The sequence below is a fragment of the Danio rerio genome, chromosome 13, assembly GCF_052040795.2.
Source record: "Danio rerio strain M-AB ecotype USA chromosome 13, GRCz13ab, whole genome shotgun sequence".
Classification (NCBI taxonomy): Eukaryota; Metazoa; Chordata; class Actinopteri; order Cypriniformes; family Danionidae; genus Danio; species Danio rerio.
In genome coordinates this window covers 13,455,001-13,471,188 of record NC_141033.1, presented here as the reverse complement: position 1 = coordinate 13,471,188, position 16,188 = coordinate 13,455,001, and the positions used below count along the sequence as shown (strand labels likewise).

At 42.6% G+C, this 16,188-nt stretch overlaps 2 long non-coding RNA genes across 3 annotated transcripts in view; one reads left to right on the top strand and one right to left on the bottom strand.

The window, feature by feature from the left end:
- The window catches only part of LOC147834145 (uncharacterized), a 762,525-nt gene that overhangs the window by 510,318 nt on the left and 236,019 nt on the right, over positions 1 to 16,188 (top strand). The window lies entirely within an intron of this gene.
- LOC108191974 (uncharacterized) overlaps positions 13,327 to 16,188 on the bottom strand; it is a 4,360-nt gene continuing 1,498 nt past the window's right edge. Inside the window, exons 3-6 of one of the 2 annotated variants that reach the window (XR_015505798.1) lie at positions 16,013 to 16,108; positions 15,528 to 15,776; positions 15,010 to 15,105; positions 13,327 to 14,273 (exon numbers count right to left, since the gene is read on the bottom strand). This is a non-coding gene — a long non-coding RNA (uncharacterized LOC108191974). Of the gene's footprint in view, positions 14,274 to 15,009; positions 15,106 to 15,527; positions 15,777 to 16,012; positions 16,109 to 16,188 lie in introns of those variants that run through there. The other variant, XR_015505799.1, reaches the window with a different exon arrangement.

Sequence of the window (16,188 nt, the reverse complement as noted above, 5' to 3'; positions counted from 1 at the left end):
TAATTTGCTCTTAGCATTTTTAATCAAATATTGTAACTGTCTCTCCCCCCCTCCAAATGACATTTCTTCACTTCTGGACACATAAAATGCCTTTAGGGTAGCACTATTAGTGCGTGTGTTGTTTCTGCCCTATTTTCATCCAATCCTCAATCGTCCTCCATTTTGTTTTCAATGTCCATTTTTCAGTGACCAAATCAGATCCAAAAGGATTGGTTCCAGGACCGGTTCAATTAGAATTAGAATTAGAAAATTTGAAAAAAAGCAATTTTCCTTTCTTTTCATTTTTTTTTTTTTTTACTTCCGTTTCATGCAGACTTTAAATACTCACAAAAAAGTGTTATGATCACCAGCAATCTAGCCTGTGCATATTGCTGGAGAACATTCACCTACTACACAGCTGCCATTTTACTGAACTACAACTCCCATCATGCACCTCACACACACCAATTTCAGTTTACCCCTAATTACAATCACAGCTAGGTAGGGTTGGACCAGCTGATCATAAGTTCTTTCTTAAACTGGAACGTAAAGTCCATACTGCGAGCTTAGTAACTACTAGCTAGTTTGTAACAAAATTTATTTTAACTTCGGTTGCACCACATGTTCAAATCTTAGTTAGTAGGTAATAAGCTCTGTGTAAAGTCTTGCGTAGTCGCATTGAATGGTGCAATATCCAATAAAAAGCATTTTAATCATTAAACTGTTTTAAAATTCTGCACATAATGCATTTATATATAACTGTCCTAATAAAATGAAATGACAAATTGCATTTTTAAAGCACATTAAATTACAGTCAGTCACTAATAAAATATAACGCACACATCTGTATCACGATCCATGAATGCACACGAATTTACCAAAACATTAAACTTGAATTTTTTTTATGTCCTACTCATGAAAGAGAAAAGAGCAGGGAGAAAAACTCAGCCATAAAGAAATTCTTGTTTTACTTTATGGATACAATAAACACAAAACACTCCTTCAAAGAAAATGTAACTTTTTTATAAACCAAAAAAAAAAAAAAAGGCGAGATGTTGGGAGGACAATAAGTCTGTGAGTAGAAGGAGATCATTCTTCATTATGATCGAGAGCTCCTCAATGTAAACTAATCTTGCTGTCATCTTTTTTCTACCATTATACATAGTAGAGGGCTGCCGTAAATACTTTGTTGGAACATAGTGTTACGTTTAAACTAAGTCCAGTGGTGCAACACAAAAATATTTAGTAATGTATAAGTTGTAACTTCGTGCCACTTTAAGTCACAACAAGGCTATGTTTTAACTTACGCACTGCTGGTGCAACCAGCCCCTGAAGCTCATCACAACTGATTCCTTGGACTATATATACAGCACACTCATCCATTGCTGTGTCTTGTTTTTCCCTGTTTGTCCTGCCGTGTTTTGACCCCTCTGACCTGCTTTGTTTATGTTGTTTTGCTGCCTGAATCTATCTCTTTACCTATTGAATTTCCCTCATGCTACCGTTTGTACCTGTTTGACCATTGCCTGCCTGACTGTTTTTTGTTATTAAACCAATGATCCTCACCTCTGTTGCCACATCATTACAGTAAGAATGCTGCAAGTCAAGTTTCACTTTTTTTCTTCATGATTAGCTAAATTTAAATAATGACACAACACATCAACAATGCACCTTTCAAAAATCTGTTTATTCTTTTCTTGATTCACTTTGGTACAGTATGCCTATATTTTTTTTTAAAGATGGTTTTTACTCAAAACTGACTCTACATCATCACAAATACGCTCTAAATTCTTTTCAGAAGCTTTCGTTGTTCCTCTCCTTTGGGATTAACTTCCCAATCCCATACTGACTACTCAATCCTTGGCAAGGTTCAAATTTCACCCAAAATACAACTGTTCCATGAGCACTCCAAAAACAAACACTATTCTTAATTCCTACCAATACTCAAACTGGTATTTTTCTAACACAATCTGAAGCTTTGTATTAGTAGCACTTAATGTGAGTACTGTCTCTTTATGATGAATCACTTGATTCCTCTTCCTCATTGTACATCGCTTTGGTTAAAAACAAATGCTATGGCAAACTCTCTATGGCACCTATGGTTGAATCAAAAAAAGACACCCTTGCAGTCTTCGTCCACCCTTTTTAGAGCTGTGCATCTAGGGCACACAGTGGCCTCAAAGCTTTTGAAAGCTGAAATGATGAATGTGATACGCTATGATCTCAGGGATTAATGGACATGTGCACACAAAGGCCACTAGTTTACATCTAAATATGCAGACAAATATGAGACGCAATAAAGAAGCATTGCTTTTGGAGGCACGAAACCATTCTTTGGGATCACTCAAAACAGTTTTGGAGGTAATTTTCCGCATCACTTTAATGAGGGACTTTGGCAAAGAGATTTTAAAATAACCAAAACAACATTTTAGATATTTTACAATGTGGTCAGTCTGCTGCTTTGTCCATTGATGCCGTCTCATTGAGACAATTTTTTTTTGTTATCACATGATCTGTTAAATCAAAACTACACAAGACCTTGAGGGCCCAATTCAGACGGCTCCCTAAAAGATCAAAGGTCTTCCTATGAGGATGCACTTTTTTGATATACTGTAATGACAGTTCCCCTTCGGGGGGAACTTCAGCACTATAAGTGGATTTGATTGTAAAATCCACGCATTGGGAGGTTCGGTTCAGAAGCTACTCGTCTGAAAGAGTATTGAACGGGCCAATTAAGAATGAATTGGCAGCGCAAGCCTGCGCAGGTGAGCGGCATAAGCAATCAACTGAGTATATAAGCTCACCTGGGGCCAGCAGACGCTATCCTTTTCGCTTCAGTGACTTTCTGATCGAGTCGATCTGCAGCGGGCACTCGGGCAGATCTGAGGGTTTCAGCGAGAGATAATCCGTCGCCCACGGGCCCGCGGACCTCCCGCTCCTCTAAGCGCTCCATCCAAGCTTCGGGCGGGGGAAGCGATCCGTCTAACAGATGGTAGCCCTTACGCCCGATGACACCGGAGACCAGATGTCCACCGCGGCATCGGAGGGTGGGCTTTCATTGTCCGATGATGATCCAGACCCGCTCGCCCCCTTCGGGCTGGTGAGCGCTGTCACTACGGATCCTGAAACGGACATGTTAGCCGTGCTTTCCCGGGCTGCTTCGGCCGTGGGTTGGAGATGGTTTATCCCCCAGCTCCGCGGCCGGACCGACTAGAGGGGCGTTCCCTTCTTCCCGGAGGTGCACAGTAGGCTCACGCGGTCTTGTAAAGCACTTTTTTCTGCTCGTGCTGCGTGTTCCTCCATCCTAACCACTCTTGACGGTGAAACAGCCAGGGGGTATGTGGCGATTCCTCAGGTTGAGTGCGCGATGGCGGTAAATCCGCGCGGCGCCTCTTCTTGGCGGGGTCCGCCTCGTCTCCCATCCAAAGCCTGTAAGTTATCTACCTCCCTCGGAGCTAGAGCTTACATAGCTGCGGGCCAGGCTGCTTCCGCCTTGCATGCGATAGCCACCTACCAGCGCTACCAAGCGCAGGCGCTGGCCGAGCTGCACGAGGGTGGGTCCAACCCAGGCTTACGAGCTTCGCACCGCCGCCGACTTAGCTCTTCGGACTACTGAGTCCGCTGCGTGTGCGTTGGGGAGGACGATGTCCACATTAGTGGTCCAGGAGCGCCACCCCTGGCTGATATGCGCAAAGTCGACAAAGTCCGCTTTCTTGACTTCCCCATATCCCCAGCCAAGTTCGGCGACACTGTCTGTAAATTCACCCAGGAATTCAAGGCGGTGAGAGAGCAGTTGGTGGGTGATGTCTTATCGGCGGTCCGTAGCCCGCTCCGCCCGCCGTGCCATTCATACCTGCTCCTCGCCGAAGGCGCCCGCCTACGAGAGCTGCTCCGCCCCCGCACACGCCTCCGGCGAAGCGAGCGCGTCGGGCACCTCGGAAGCAGGCAGCCCCCCTGCCCAGAACGCCGCTAAGTCCGGCAACGGACCGCGAAGCGCCCCTGGGACAGGCCATCTGGAGAAGAGGGAACTTGCTCTTTCCCCGCTGGAGGGCGGGGCCCCATTTCCAACGGCACTTTTTACTGCCATGAAAACATTATGAAAGGGCACGTTTCACTTCCCCAGATGTGACAGCCCGAAATCTGCCAGTCTGGGACGCTATGCTTTCTAGCTTGCAGATTCGGTGCGTTTCGCCAGTGGCTCACGAGCGCTGGGAGGACGGTCTCCTTTCTCCCACCCCTCGAGCCTCCCCTCCGGAGCTCGGGTTTGGAGTGAGAGCAAATATCTCACCTCCAGCTTTTCCGTGGGACCCGCGAGCTTCCCGGATCAGCACACCCACTCCGCGCTGCCCCACTGCTGGTACGTCAGCGATTGTAGCGATGAGTCCATTAGCGAGAGCTCTGCCTGCCTGGTTAGCGCGGGCCAGCTCTTCGCGGTGGCTCATACGCACAATCAGACTCGGCTATGCGATTCAGTTCGCGAAACGGCCCCCCAAGTCACGGGTGTGTATTCACCAGGGTCAGCCCCCTGTCCGCCCCTGTCTTGCGAGAGGAGATTGCTGTCCTCCTGGCGAAGGATGCAATCGAGCCGCTCCCTCCAGCCGAGATGGAGAGCGGGTTTTACAGCCCACACTTCATCGTGCCCAAAAAGAGCGGTGGGTCACGGCCAATCCTAGATCTGCGCGTTTTGAACCGCTGCCTGCACAAGCTGCCGTTCAGAATGCTCACGCAGAAGCGCATCCTCCGGTGCATTCGTCCTCTGGGTTGGTCTGCAGCATTAGACCTGATGGACGCGTATTTCCATGTCTCCACTCTTCCTCGCCACTGACAGTTTCTGCGGTTTGCGTTTGAAGGTCGAGCTTGGCAATACAAAGCCCTCCCCTTCGGGCTCTCTCTGTCTCCGCGGGTCCTCACCAAGCCCGCGGAGGGTGCCTCAGCGCCCCTTCGGCTCGCGGGCATCTGCATACTCGATTTCTTTACGACTGGCTGATTTTTGCACTCTCTCCTGGCAGTTGATTATGCACAGAGACAAAGTGCTCTGGCACTTCCACCTGTGGGGGTTTCAGGTCAACCGAGAAAAGAGCAAACTCGCCCCTTTGTAGAGGATCTCTTCTCTCGGGCTGGAGTTGGACTCGGTCACCATGGCAGCGCGCCTCTCCGGAGAGCGCGCTCAGCTGATGCTGTACTGTCTGAGAGAGCTCGACAGTAAAACAGTGGTCCCACTGAAACTATTTCAGAGGCTTATGGCATCCGCAGTCGCTTCATGCCGCTCGGATTATTCTATATGAGACCACTTCAGCACTGGCTGATCACGATCGAGTCCCCAGACGCGCATGGCACGCGCGCGCACACCGAGTCTCTGTTACTGCGCTGTGTCGCCGCGCCCTCAGCCCTTGGAGCGACCCCTCGTTCCTACAGGCCTGGGTGTCTCTAGAACAGGCGTCCAGTCTTGTTGTCGTTTCAGCAGACGCTTCCAACACGGGCTGGGGGGCTGTGCGTTGCGGGTATGCAGCTGCGGACCTGTGGAAAGGTACCCAGTTGCATTGGCATATCGCCTGGAGCTGTTGGCAGTGTTCCTCGCTCTCCACCGTTTTTTTCCGGTGCTGGAGCGGCAACACGTGCTGGTCAGGACGGACAGTACGGCGGCGGTGGCGTATATCAGCCGTATAGGGGGTATGCGCTCTCGCCGCATGTCTCAGCTCGCCCGCCGTCTGCTCCTCTGGAGTCATCCGCGGCTGAAATCGCTGCACGCCATTCATATTCAGGCAAGCTCAACCGTGCAGCCGATGCGCTCTCACGGCAGCCTTGCGTCCTGGAGAATGGAGACTCCACCCCGAGTCTGTTCAGCTGATATGGGCGCGATTCGGGGAAGCCCAGATCGATCTGTTGCTTCCCCCGAGATCGCTCATTGCCAGTTGTTCTTTCCCTGACCGAGTGCTCTCGGCACGGATGCACTGCCTTACAGCTGGCCTCGGGGCACGCGCAAATACGCGTTTCCCCCAGTGAGCCTGCTCGCGCAGTTACTGTGCAAGGTCAGGGAGGACGAGGAACAGGTTGCTGGTTGCGCCCCTCTGGCTCAACCAGACCTGGATGTCAGAGCTCTCCCTCGCGATAGCCCTCCCCTGGCAGTCCCTTCGAGAGAGCACCTACTCTCTCAGGGACAGGGCACCACCTGGCACCCTCGCCGATCTTTGAAGAGATTTTTAGACGCGAGGAAGACTTAGGTAACCTCCGATTGCGGTGGCTAATACCGTCACTCGGGCTAGAGCTCCCTCCCCGAGCGCGCCTATGCCCTGACGTGGAGTCTATTCACTGAATGGTGTGTCTCTCGCTGAGAAGACCCCCGTAATTTGCCAGATCAGCGTTGTGCTTTCTTTACGCCGAGAGAAGTTGGAGAGCAGGCTGTCGCCCTCCACACTCAAGGTTACGTGGCTGCCATCTCCGCTCTCATAACGCGGTGGCTGGCAGCACCGTGGGAACGCATAACCTCATCATCCGGTTCCTCAGGGGCGTTAAGCGAATTAATCCACCCCGCCCCCTCTCATGCCCTCTTAGGATCTCGCCCTCGCTACACAAGCCGCGTCAGATCCCTTCGATCCTCGACTCAGTATCTTTCTGTCCCTAAAGACAGCTCTGCTGGTCGCGTTGATATCGATTAGAGGGTCGGGGACCCGGAGGCATTTTTCGGTCAGTGACTCGTGCCTGTAATTGGGCTGGCTTCTCTCACGTCCTGAGACCCCGCCCGCGATATGTGCCCAAGGTTCCTACCACTCCGTTTTAATACGAGGTAGTGAGCCTGCAAGCGCTGCCCTCGGAGGAGGCAGACCCAGCCCTTCTTATTGTCCAGTTCGCGTTTTGCGTATTATCCGGACCGCACTCAGAGTTTAGATCATCTGAGCAGCTCTTCGTCTGTTATAGCGGTCGGCAGCAGGGAAGTGCCGTACCGAAATAAGTTCCCACTAGATTGTGGATGCCTTTCTTTCACTATCAGAGCCGAGATGAGCCGCGTCCCCCGAGAGCGCGTGCGCACTCCACTCGGAGCTTCGCATCCTCTCGAGCGCGCGCACGCGGCGCCCCTCTAACAGACATCTGTAGAGCTGCGGGCTGGGTGACACCCAACACATTTGCAAGGTTTTACAATCTGCGAGTGGAGCCGGTTTCCTCAAGGGTATTAGGTAACCCTTGGTGATTGAGGAAACAATTCGGTAGGGTGTTGAAACACGCTTGCTGCGCCATTTTCCCTAACACGGAGATACGCGCGCCTTTTTATCTGTCAGTAAAGTTCCCCGTCAGGTGAGCCCTGCAGATTCCTCCGTGGCCCCCAGCACTGACTCAGCGGAGGAGTCACTTGCTGGCCCACTACGTTGTAGGTCTGCCCGCTGGTCAGCCCGCGTTTTGGGTAAAGGTGCCTGCTATGCGTGATCCCCACTAGGCGATCCCATATGCTTATTCCGCCACGGTTAAGTCCCCCCCCTGGGCGGACCCGTGTCTTCCCTCCCCGCTAACCACTCTTTTGCTATGCGTACTCCCCCTTTTTAGGGCTAGTCCATATGTAAATTCTGCCATCTATCCCCCCTTGGGTAACGGATGGCCTCCGCAGCGTCCTCCCTATCGGGATTGCACGCTTCCCAACGTACTGTCGTATTTTCCTAGAATTATCTAGATGCTCACGACTTCCCAAAAAATATATATAAATCCGTAAAACTTCTGTTGAAGTAGGATAAATTAGGGCCAGGGACATGTTGGAGGACCGCGCCCTCCATGATGTGGGTGCGTCACGCTTGCTTGACTATCTGCTCATCGGGGGTGTTGGTAAGGTGCAGTCATTATGGCGCTTTCAATGGGCTCCCAATGCGTGGATTTTACAATCAAATCCACTTATAGTGCTGAAGTTCCCCCCGAAGGGGAACGTTCGAGGTTACTAAAGTAACCCTTCGTTCCCCGAGGAGGGGAACGGAAGCACTATACTCCGTCGCCATAATGACTGTCCCTTAGCTGTTGAAAGTCTCTTCAGCTTAAAAAGGATAGCGTCTGCTGGCGCCAGGTGAGCTTATATACTCAGTTGATTGCTTATGCCGCTCACCTGCGCAGGCTTGCGCTGCCAATTCATTCTTAATTGGCCCGTTCAATACTCTTTCAGACGAGTAGCTTCTGAACCGAACCTCCCAATGCGTGGATTTTACAATCAAATCCACTTATAGTGCTTCCGTTCCCCTCCTCGGGGAACGAAGGGTTACTTTAGTAACCTCGAACATTTTACTGTCAGGTTGAAGTGTGCATCAAGGGCAAAAAACCTGCCAAAAGGGGTACACTTCTGAAAGTATCTTCTGAAAGCTTATGATGAATGGGACACCATCTCACTATTACTTAAAGGACACTTGCACACAGCAGCCACTGTAGGTCTGAAGAATAACAAATGCACATGAAGTCCCAATCCCATGCGACATGCTTTCTCGATTGCTTGGGATGTGTTTGCTGCAGAGCTTGCCTGAGTATGCATCAAGTGTATATAATGACCTCAATGTGAATTAATGAGCACCCTTCTGAAAGTAAAAATTATGAATATGAGAGCATATGGTCTCATGGACTTGCACTTGGTAAAATCGAGTTCTGCAGGATATCATATTTAATTCAATTAAATTCATCTTTATTTCTATAGCACTTTTACAATGTAGATTGTGTCAAAGCAGCTTCACACAGAAGATTATAGTAAATTGAAACAGTGTCAATTAAGTTTTCAGAGTAGTTTAATTTTCACTGCTGAGATTTTAAACACTGAAGAGCAAATCCATCGATGCACAGCTCCACAGGTCCCAAACCATGCAAGCCAGTGGTGACAGTGGCAAGGAAAAAACTTCACCAATTGGCGAAAATGAAGAATTAAAAAACCTCCAGGCTCAGTTGGACATGACCATTTCTTCTATGGCCAAACATCTTGTGCAGAGCTGCAGTCTAGGCTCCGGAGGCTGGAGAGCGATGGACGTCCATCGTGGAGAAGCTGTTGGTAGGTGTTCTCACCAGCTGGTGTACAGGCTGGCCCTTCAGGATCAATGCGAGGACTCGTCTGTCACTGGGGTCTTACAAGGATCAGTCTCATGCTCTCCAATCCTCAATAACCACCACAGCAGCTGCTCAGGATACGGCCTGGTCCAGGAATATGGAAACCTCTGTAATAATAAAAAAAAGACTAACATATGCGCAGATGCCGTTCAAATTATAATGTCTTTGGGGAAGTGTTTCCAATTCCAGTTGCCCTAAACAATGCAGACTAGCAATCCTTTAGATATTTCTTGTGGACCTAACGGGTTTGAACACAAAGTCAGCAAGACCCCAGGTGCACCTACTGTAAGGGCCAAATCCAAAATGGCACCTTTAGTCTTTGCAGTCTTCCCTGAGTCCATACTAATGACAATTTGTTGAGATCTCACCTCATTGCAGGTCAATGCCACAAAAGGGACATTTGTGAGCACCCTTCTAAAAACTAAAATCATGAATAGGAACTCTGTTTAAAATAACAGCATGTGCTGGTTGGGTAGGTTTGGAACTATGGCTGCTTATTAAGCTGGTTCTTTGTGGATCATGTGCTGGTTCTTTGCTAGTCATGTGTTGATCCTAAGTTGGTGGCCAACACGTGACTAGCTTAAACCAGCTCATGACTAACACAAACCAGCTTAAACCAGCTATGTGAGCCATGTTGCGTATGGTGCCCAATATAGGCCTACAAGTGCACATAAAATGCCCAATCCCAAATGGAACCCTAAACTCATACACTTGATCTTCCTCTGAACCCTCTCATGGACTTAAATAACATGTGTACGTGGCATGCAAGAAAATGCATAAGAGCATGGGTTCATATAAGCGTTCTCCCGATAGCAGTTATCCTAGCTATGATAGACAAATGGTGTGCTAAATACTCACTGTCTTCCTTGTGACGCAATGCCACTTTGACTGATTGGTAAAAGTCTGATGTGCATTGAGGACACAGTTGCAAAATTGCACCTGTGAGTACTTATCCGAAAGAAAAAAAATGACAAATAGAATTTCCTTACACTCTTGTGGACTTAACAAATATGCACACAGTGACTACCCCCTTTATTCTGAAATATGCTAATAAATATGCTAATAAATTCCCTTCTCATGTTGTTTATATTGTATAAACATTTGTAATTCCAGTGGTTGAATAATATATGTTAAAAATATGTGAAATATATTAGATATATTTTATATACGTGAAATTCAAAAATAAATTTGCATATATTGCAATATTGATGATTTCTATAAGGGTATTTTTTTTTCCAAGACTGCAAGTGCACATTAAACATATTGTGCCCTTGCATGGACTGACGGAGACTGTCAGAGGCACATTATAAATTGCATTTTGGGACCTTTATCTTTACTGTCTCGACTTTTGATTTAAAAAATTCAACTCTGCATATTAATAGAGTGACTTTTATTGACATCTTAGTGGTTTGAAACAATATATTGTATTAAAGAAATAATATATATAGAATTAATTTAGAAAAAAAAAACAGAAAAAAATCACTGGCAGTTTATTACCACATGTTTGTACTATAATTTACTACCACTATGGACATTATATCACCACTTTAAACTAGTAAAAAATGTTAACAAAAGTCACTTTTTCAACCTTTTTAATATGTAAAGTTGTTGGAGGAAAGATCAAGGTCATAATAATGCCAATATGCAGCTCATAGTATTTAGTAATTAAACAATCAGAAAATATGTAAGTAATATCTTCATTATATTTCACAGCATTGTTTGTAAAGTGTGTACAGTACTGTCTGGTTTTGTTCTAGTTCTCCTTCATGCGATTAAAAGTTGACCTAGTTTCCTGTGTATTCATTTCCCTGCTTCTTGTTAGTATGCTTGGTTTCTAATTAGTAAACACCTGTTCTTTGATCCTTTGATTACTCCTGTGTGTGCTGTATATATGCTCTCAGTTTCCTCATCCTTTGTCTCTTGTTAATGTTGTTACATTAATTTATGTAACATTAATTTATGTTACATTAATTTATTTTCTCATATTATGTAGCCTGAATTGTATAAAGCAAACACAGACAATGGGTTGTTGTAGCGCTGTGCTGGAATTTATTTTCAAGGGAGCACCGTGTCTGATTGTTTGATTGACTCCAGATTTGATTAAACAAATGTTTGAGAATCTAAGGTCAATAAGGCAATGGTTGTTGGATTTTAATTTAGTAAATAAAAACGGTCACACTTTACTATAAGGTTCATTAGTTAATGTTAATTAATGCATTTACTAACATGAACAAACAATGAACAATACATTTACTACTGTATTTGTTCATGTTACTTGACGTTAGTTGATGTAAATACAGTAGTTCATAGTTAGTTCATGTTATCTCATGGTGCATTAACTAATTCTAACAAGCATGGACTTGGATGTTAATAATGCATTAGTAAATGTTCAATTATGATTAATAAATGCTTTACATGTGTTGTTCATGATTAGTTTATGTTAGTAAATGCATTAACTAATGAACCTTATTGTAAAGTGTTACCATAAAAACTTATTCAAGTTCTTTTATATATTTAAAAAGCAAACATGGGCTGATTCTGTCTAGATATCTGTATTGTGATCTTGGCTCCATGACACACAGGGGATATATCATCTGTAGGTTCAATAAATTGTGCTTTTATGGATTCATATGATATTTAAGCCCTGAGCATTTTGCAGGAATCCTTTTATTCAAATTATTCCTTCAAAGTGAGACAAGGACACTTCAAAAGAGGAACATGACAAACAAAGTGGTCACATGAGACACTTCAAGTGTGTGTACTGCAAAGATTGCTCTTAGGTGTTTTAATATAGAACACTAAAGGACCTTTAAGTCTCGTTTTCTGTATTTTTAGTGTCCACATTTGAGTGGGTTTATGCTTGCGTTAAACTAAGTGGATTCCACTTATTATGCTTTTACTTGTTTTGTTTGTTTATTTTTCAAGGTTTGAGGTCAGACAGATTTAACTTTTTTCATTAATATTTATTTTTAATTACTGCATTTACATTGTAAAAGCACAATATAATGCCAATAAAATATAATATTATAATGGTGTTGGTGATTCATGTAACCTAACCGGCCACTTTAGTAGGCACACCTGTCTACCTGCTCCTTTGCGCAGATTTTTAATCAGCCTATCACAAGGCAGCAACTCAATGCATTTAGGCATATAGACATGAACTGCTGCAGTTTAAACCAAGCATCAGAATGGGGAAGAAAGGTGATTTAAGTGACTTTGTGGCATGTGGCATGTTTGTTGGTGCCTGACTGATTATTACAAAAAACTGCTGATCTGCTGGGATTTTCACCAGTTCATGCTGTTGGTGGTGGTGTAATGGTGTGGGGGATATTTTCTTGGCACACTGGGCCCATTAGTACCAATTGAGCATAGTGTCAGCACCACAGCCTACCTGAGTATTGTTGCAGACCATGTACATCCCTTCATGACCACAGTGTACCCATCTACTTTCAGCAGGAAAACATGCCATGTCATAAAGCGTGGATCATCTCAGACTGGTTTCTTGAACATCACAATTAATTCACTGTACTCAAATAGCCTCCACAGTCACCAGGTCTTAATCCAATAGAGCACCTTTTGGATGTGATGGAATGGGAGATTCGCATCATGGATGTGCAGCTGACAAATGTGCAGCAACTGCGTGATGCTATCATGTCAATATGGACCATATTCGCTGAGGAATATTTCCAGTACCTTGTTGAATCTATGCTACGAAAGATTAAGGCAATTCTGAAGCTAAATGGGGTAAGTGTATGGTAAATGAAAAAAGCACAAAAAAAAAAAAAAACAGTTAGAAATATGGAAATATGCACACTGTAAAAAAAAAAAGTTGAGTAAACTTAAAATAATTAGGCAACCTATCACACATAGCTTTTTGAGTTAACTCAACAAACAGGGTTTGAAGACCAGTGAACTCAAAATATTTTGTTGAATTCTTTAGTTCTCTGAACAAAAAGTATCATGTTCACCCAACAAGACATTTTTGTTTGCTGAACAAAAAATGTCATGTTCAACCAACAGGATATTTTTGTTTGCTGAACAAAAAATGTCATGTTCACCCAACAAGATATTTTTGTTTGCTGAACAAATATTATCATGTTTACTCAACAAGATCTTTTGTTTGCTGAACAAAAATTTTCACGTTTATTCAACAAGATCTTTTGTTTACTGAACAAAAATGATTATGTTTACCCAACAAGATTTTTTTAGTTTACTGAACAAAATAAAACAAACTGATTCATTATGCATTTACTATTAATTTTTAGGATTCAAATTAAATACACAAGAATAGTCAATTCACTTTTTTTATTTTTAACTGTGTTCAAATCACAATCCAAAACATTTGCATACAAAATCAGCATTTGACATTAGCCGTGTTCAGCATTGGGCTAGTTTGTACACAACTAGTACTGAATGTTTCCAGATTTGAAAAGATTGTACACTGCCTCAACATAAAATAACTGGCAACCTTACTAAAACCAAGCTATTAGTGTGTCTAAACACTCAAACCAGGTGAATATGCAATCATCTAATCAGAGTAAACCCTAAAAGCCACTCCATTCATACAGTCTTTAAAGTGTACTGCACTTTTGTCAACAAAGTACATAAAGTCCAAAAACAGACCTCAAAACATTGAAACAGTGGCACATTAGGAAGTGGTCACGGGTCAGTTGCCGTTACTGTGTGGAGTTTGAATGTTCTCCCTGCGTTCACGTGGGTTTCCTTTGGGTTCTCCGGTTTCCCCCACAGTCCAAAGACGTGTGGCACAGGTGAATTGGGTAGGCTAAAATTGTCTGTAGTGTATGTGTGAATGAGTGTGTATGGATGTTTTCCAGAGATGGGTTGCAGCCGGAAGGGCATACGCTGCGTAAAACAAGTTCATTGCGCTGTGGCGACCCCAGATTAATAAAGGGACTAAGCCGAAAAGAAAATGAATGAATGAATGAACTGAACTCTCGCAGATCATGTGCCACCAACCTCCATAAAACATGCTGAATCACTTAAAAAGTATATTTGAGTTCTTTTGGGTGTTCCATATTCAGTCTATACAAGAGGCTGAACAAGTAAGCGAAGGCTGCAGGCAGATGTGTGATATCCTGAAGTACTATGGCCTCCTCCAAGATTTTAGCGAGGTTCATCACATATTGCAGGGATGCAGAAGTGCCATTATCATCTTCCACCACAGTGAAGATTCCAATCCTTTAATCTCTGGTGCTGTGGTCTTCAGGGTCCGTGTCCTTATAGGAGATTAAGTAATGGGAAAATTAATTGATGTGTAATATTAATTACTACTTATTAATGTTATTACTATTATGCAAAGAAAATAAAAACATGTAATACTTTCGTACATACAAACAGTAACACTTTGAATAGTCTATAATATATAATAATTGAACAATATATTGACAACTTTTTAATATTTAGCAATTTTTTAAACTTTTATTTTACATAAAATTGCAAAGATTTACTTTTATTTGATACAGTTTCAATTGTGAAAGTTGTTTATTGTCCTGTTTAGAATATAACTGAGCCTTTAATTGTCATTCATAAGGGATTTATAAAGCATAAATAGTCCTCACTTTAGATTAGGTCACAACTGGATGAAGTTAAGCTCATAAAGCATATACTAACATACAAAGTAACTATTATTACATACCTTAATATTAGGATATTTAAATGTTAATTTGAATAGTTTATTAATCGTGTACTTAAGCATTCTGAATGATCTTAAAAACACCAACTATTCTTAAATAACTGGTTTGTAAATAATGCAATACTTAAATTAGTAATACAAATGAATCATTAAAGTTAAAAAAAATACAATCATTGAGCACTTCATGTAGAGTTATGCTTAACAGAAAATAAATTAACTATTCGCTAATACTAAATAAATTATTTATAGCGTGCAGCTATTAAAAGTGTTACCAAGCACACTAATAAATGTAGAATAGGGTATGAAAATGGGTAACTTACCAGACATATCTTGAGAAAGCAAGCAGAATTTTTACGAAGAAAAATTGGCAATCCCTCAAGAGCTGCTCTTTCTCAATCGGTGACAATATCAGTGACCTGAAGGAAAGTCATTTACAAAGGGTGTTTTACAATCTTATTGTTTTGTAAGTAAAAATGTACTTAGTACATTTAAATGAGCATAGTATTTTATTCATGCTGTTGAAAAAACACATGGCTTTATTTAAAAAAAAAGAATTTTGTGGTTTCCATACAATGGAATTTGATAATGGTTGTGTTGGCAAATTTAGAAAAATGTTTAGTTTCATGTGACAATTACTTTGAGTTAAAAACTACAGCTATTATTTTCTATTTTCCTCTTTGAATGTATTCATTTGAAATGGTCACTCAAAACAAGTGAAACATCTGTTATTTATCTTACTTCCATCTCACAATCAAAACACAACTTGACACAATTAAAATTAATGCAAAAGGGCTGGACAATTAAATTGTTGCAATTACGTTTTATTAGACTGTATTACCTGAGCATGAAATTCTTGACAGGACAAAATATGTTGCACATGTTAAAAACATCAGACGGGTGTATAAGAAAAAAAAAATCTTAATGAGTAGCTGCTCATCCATCTTGTTTAAAGTTGTATCCATCTCTGGACCCATTGAATCCCTTCTTTTCTGTAGAGTTTCAAGAGAGGTGCTGTATATTTATCAAGTCACTCGATTAACTGTCTCAGGAGATCTACATTACAGATCTGAGAAAACTCTGTGCAGATCTACAATATACAAAAAAAACATACATATTAATTTTTACACATAATATATATATATATATATATATATATATATATATATATATATATATATATATATATATATATATATATATATAAATATATAAATATAAATATATAAATATAAACTAAATAAATTATTTATAGCGTGCAGCTATTAAAAGTGTTACCAAGCAGACTAATAAATGTAGAATAGGGTATGAAAATGGGTAACTTACCAGACATATCTTGAGAAAGCAAGCAGAATTTTTACGAAGAAAAATTGGCAATCCCTCAAGAGCTGCTCTTTCTCAATCGGTGACAATATCAGTGACCTAAAGGAAAGTCATTTACAAAGGGTGTTTTACAATCTTATTGTTTTGTAAGTAAAAATGTACTTAGTACATTTAAATGA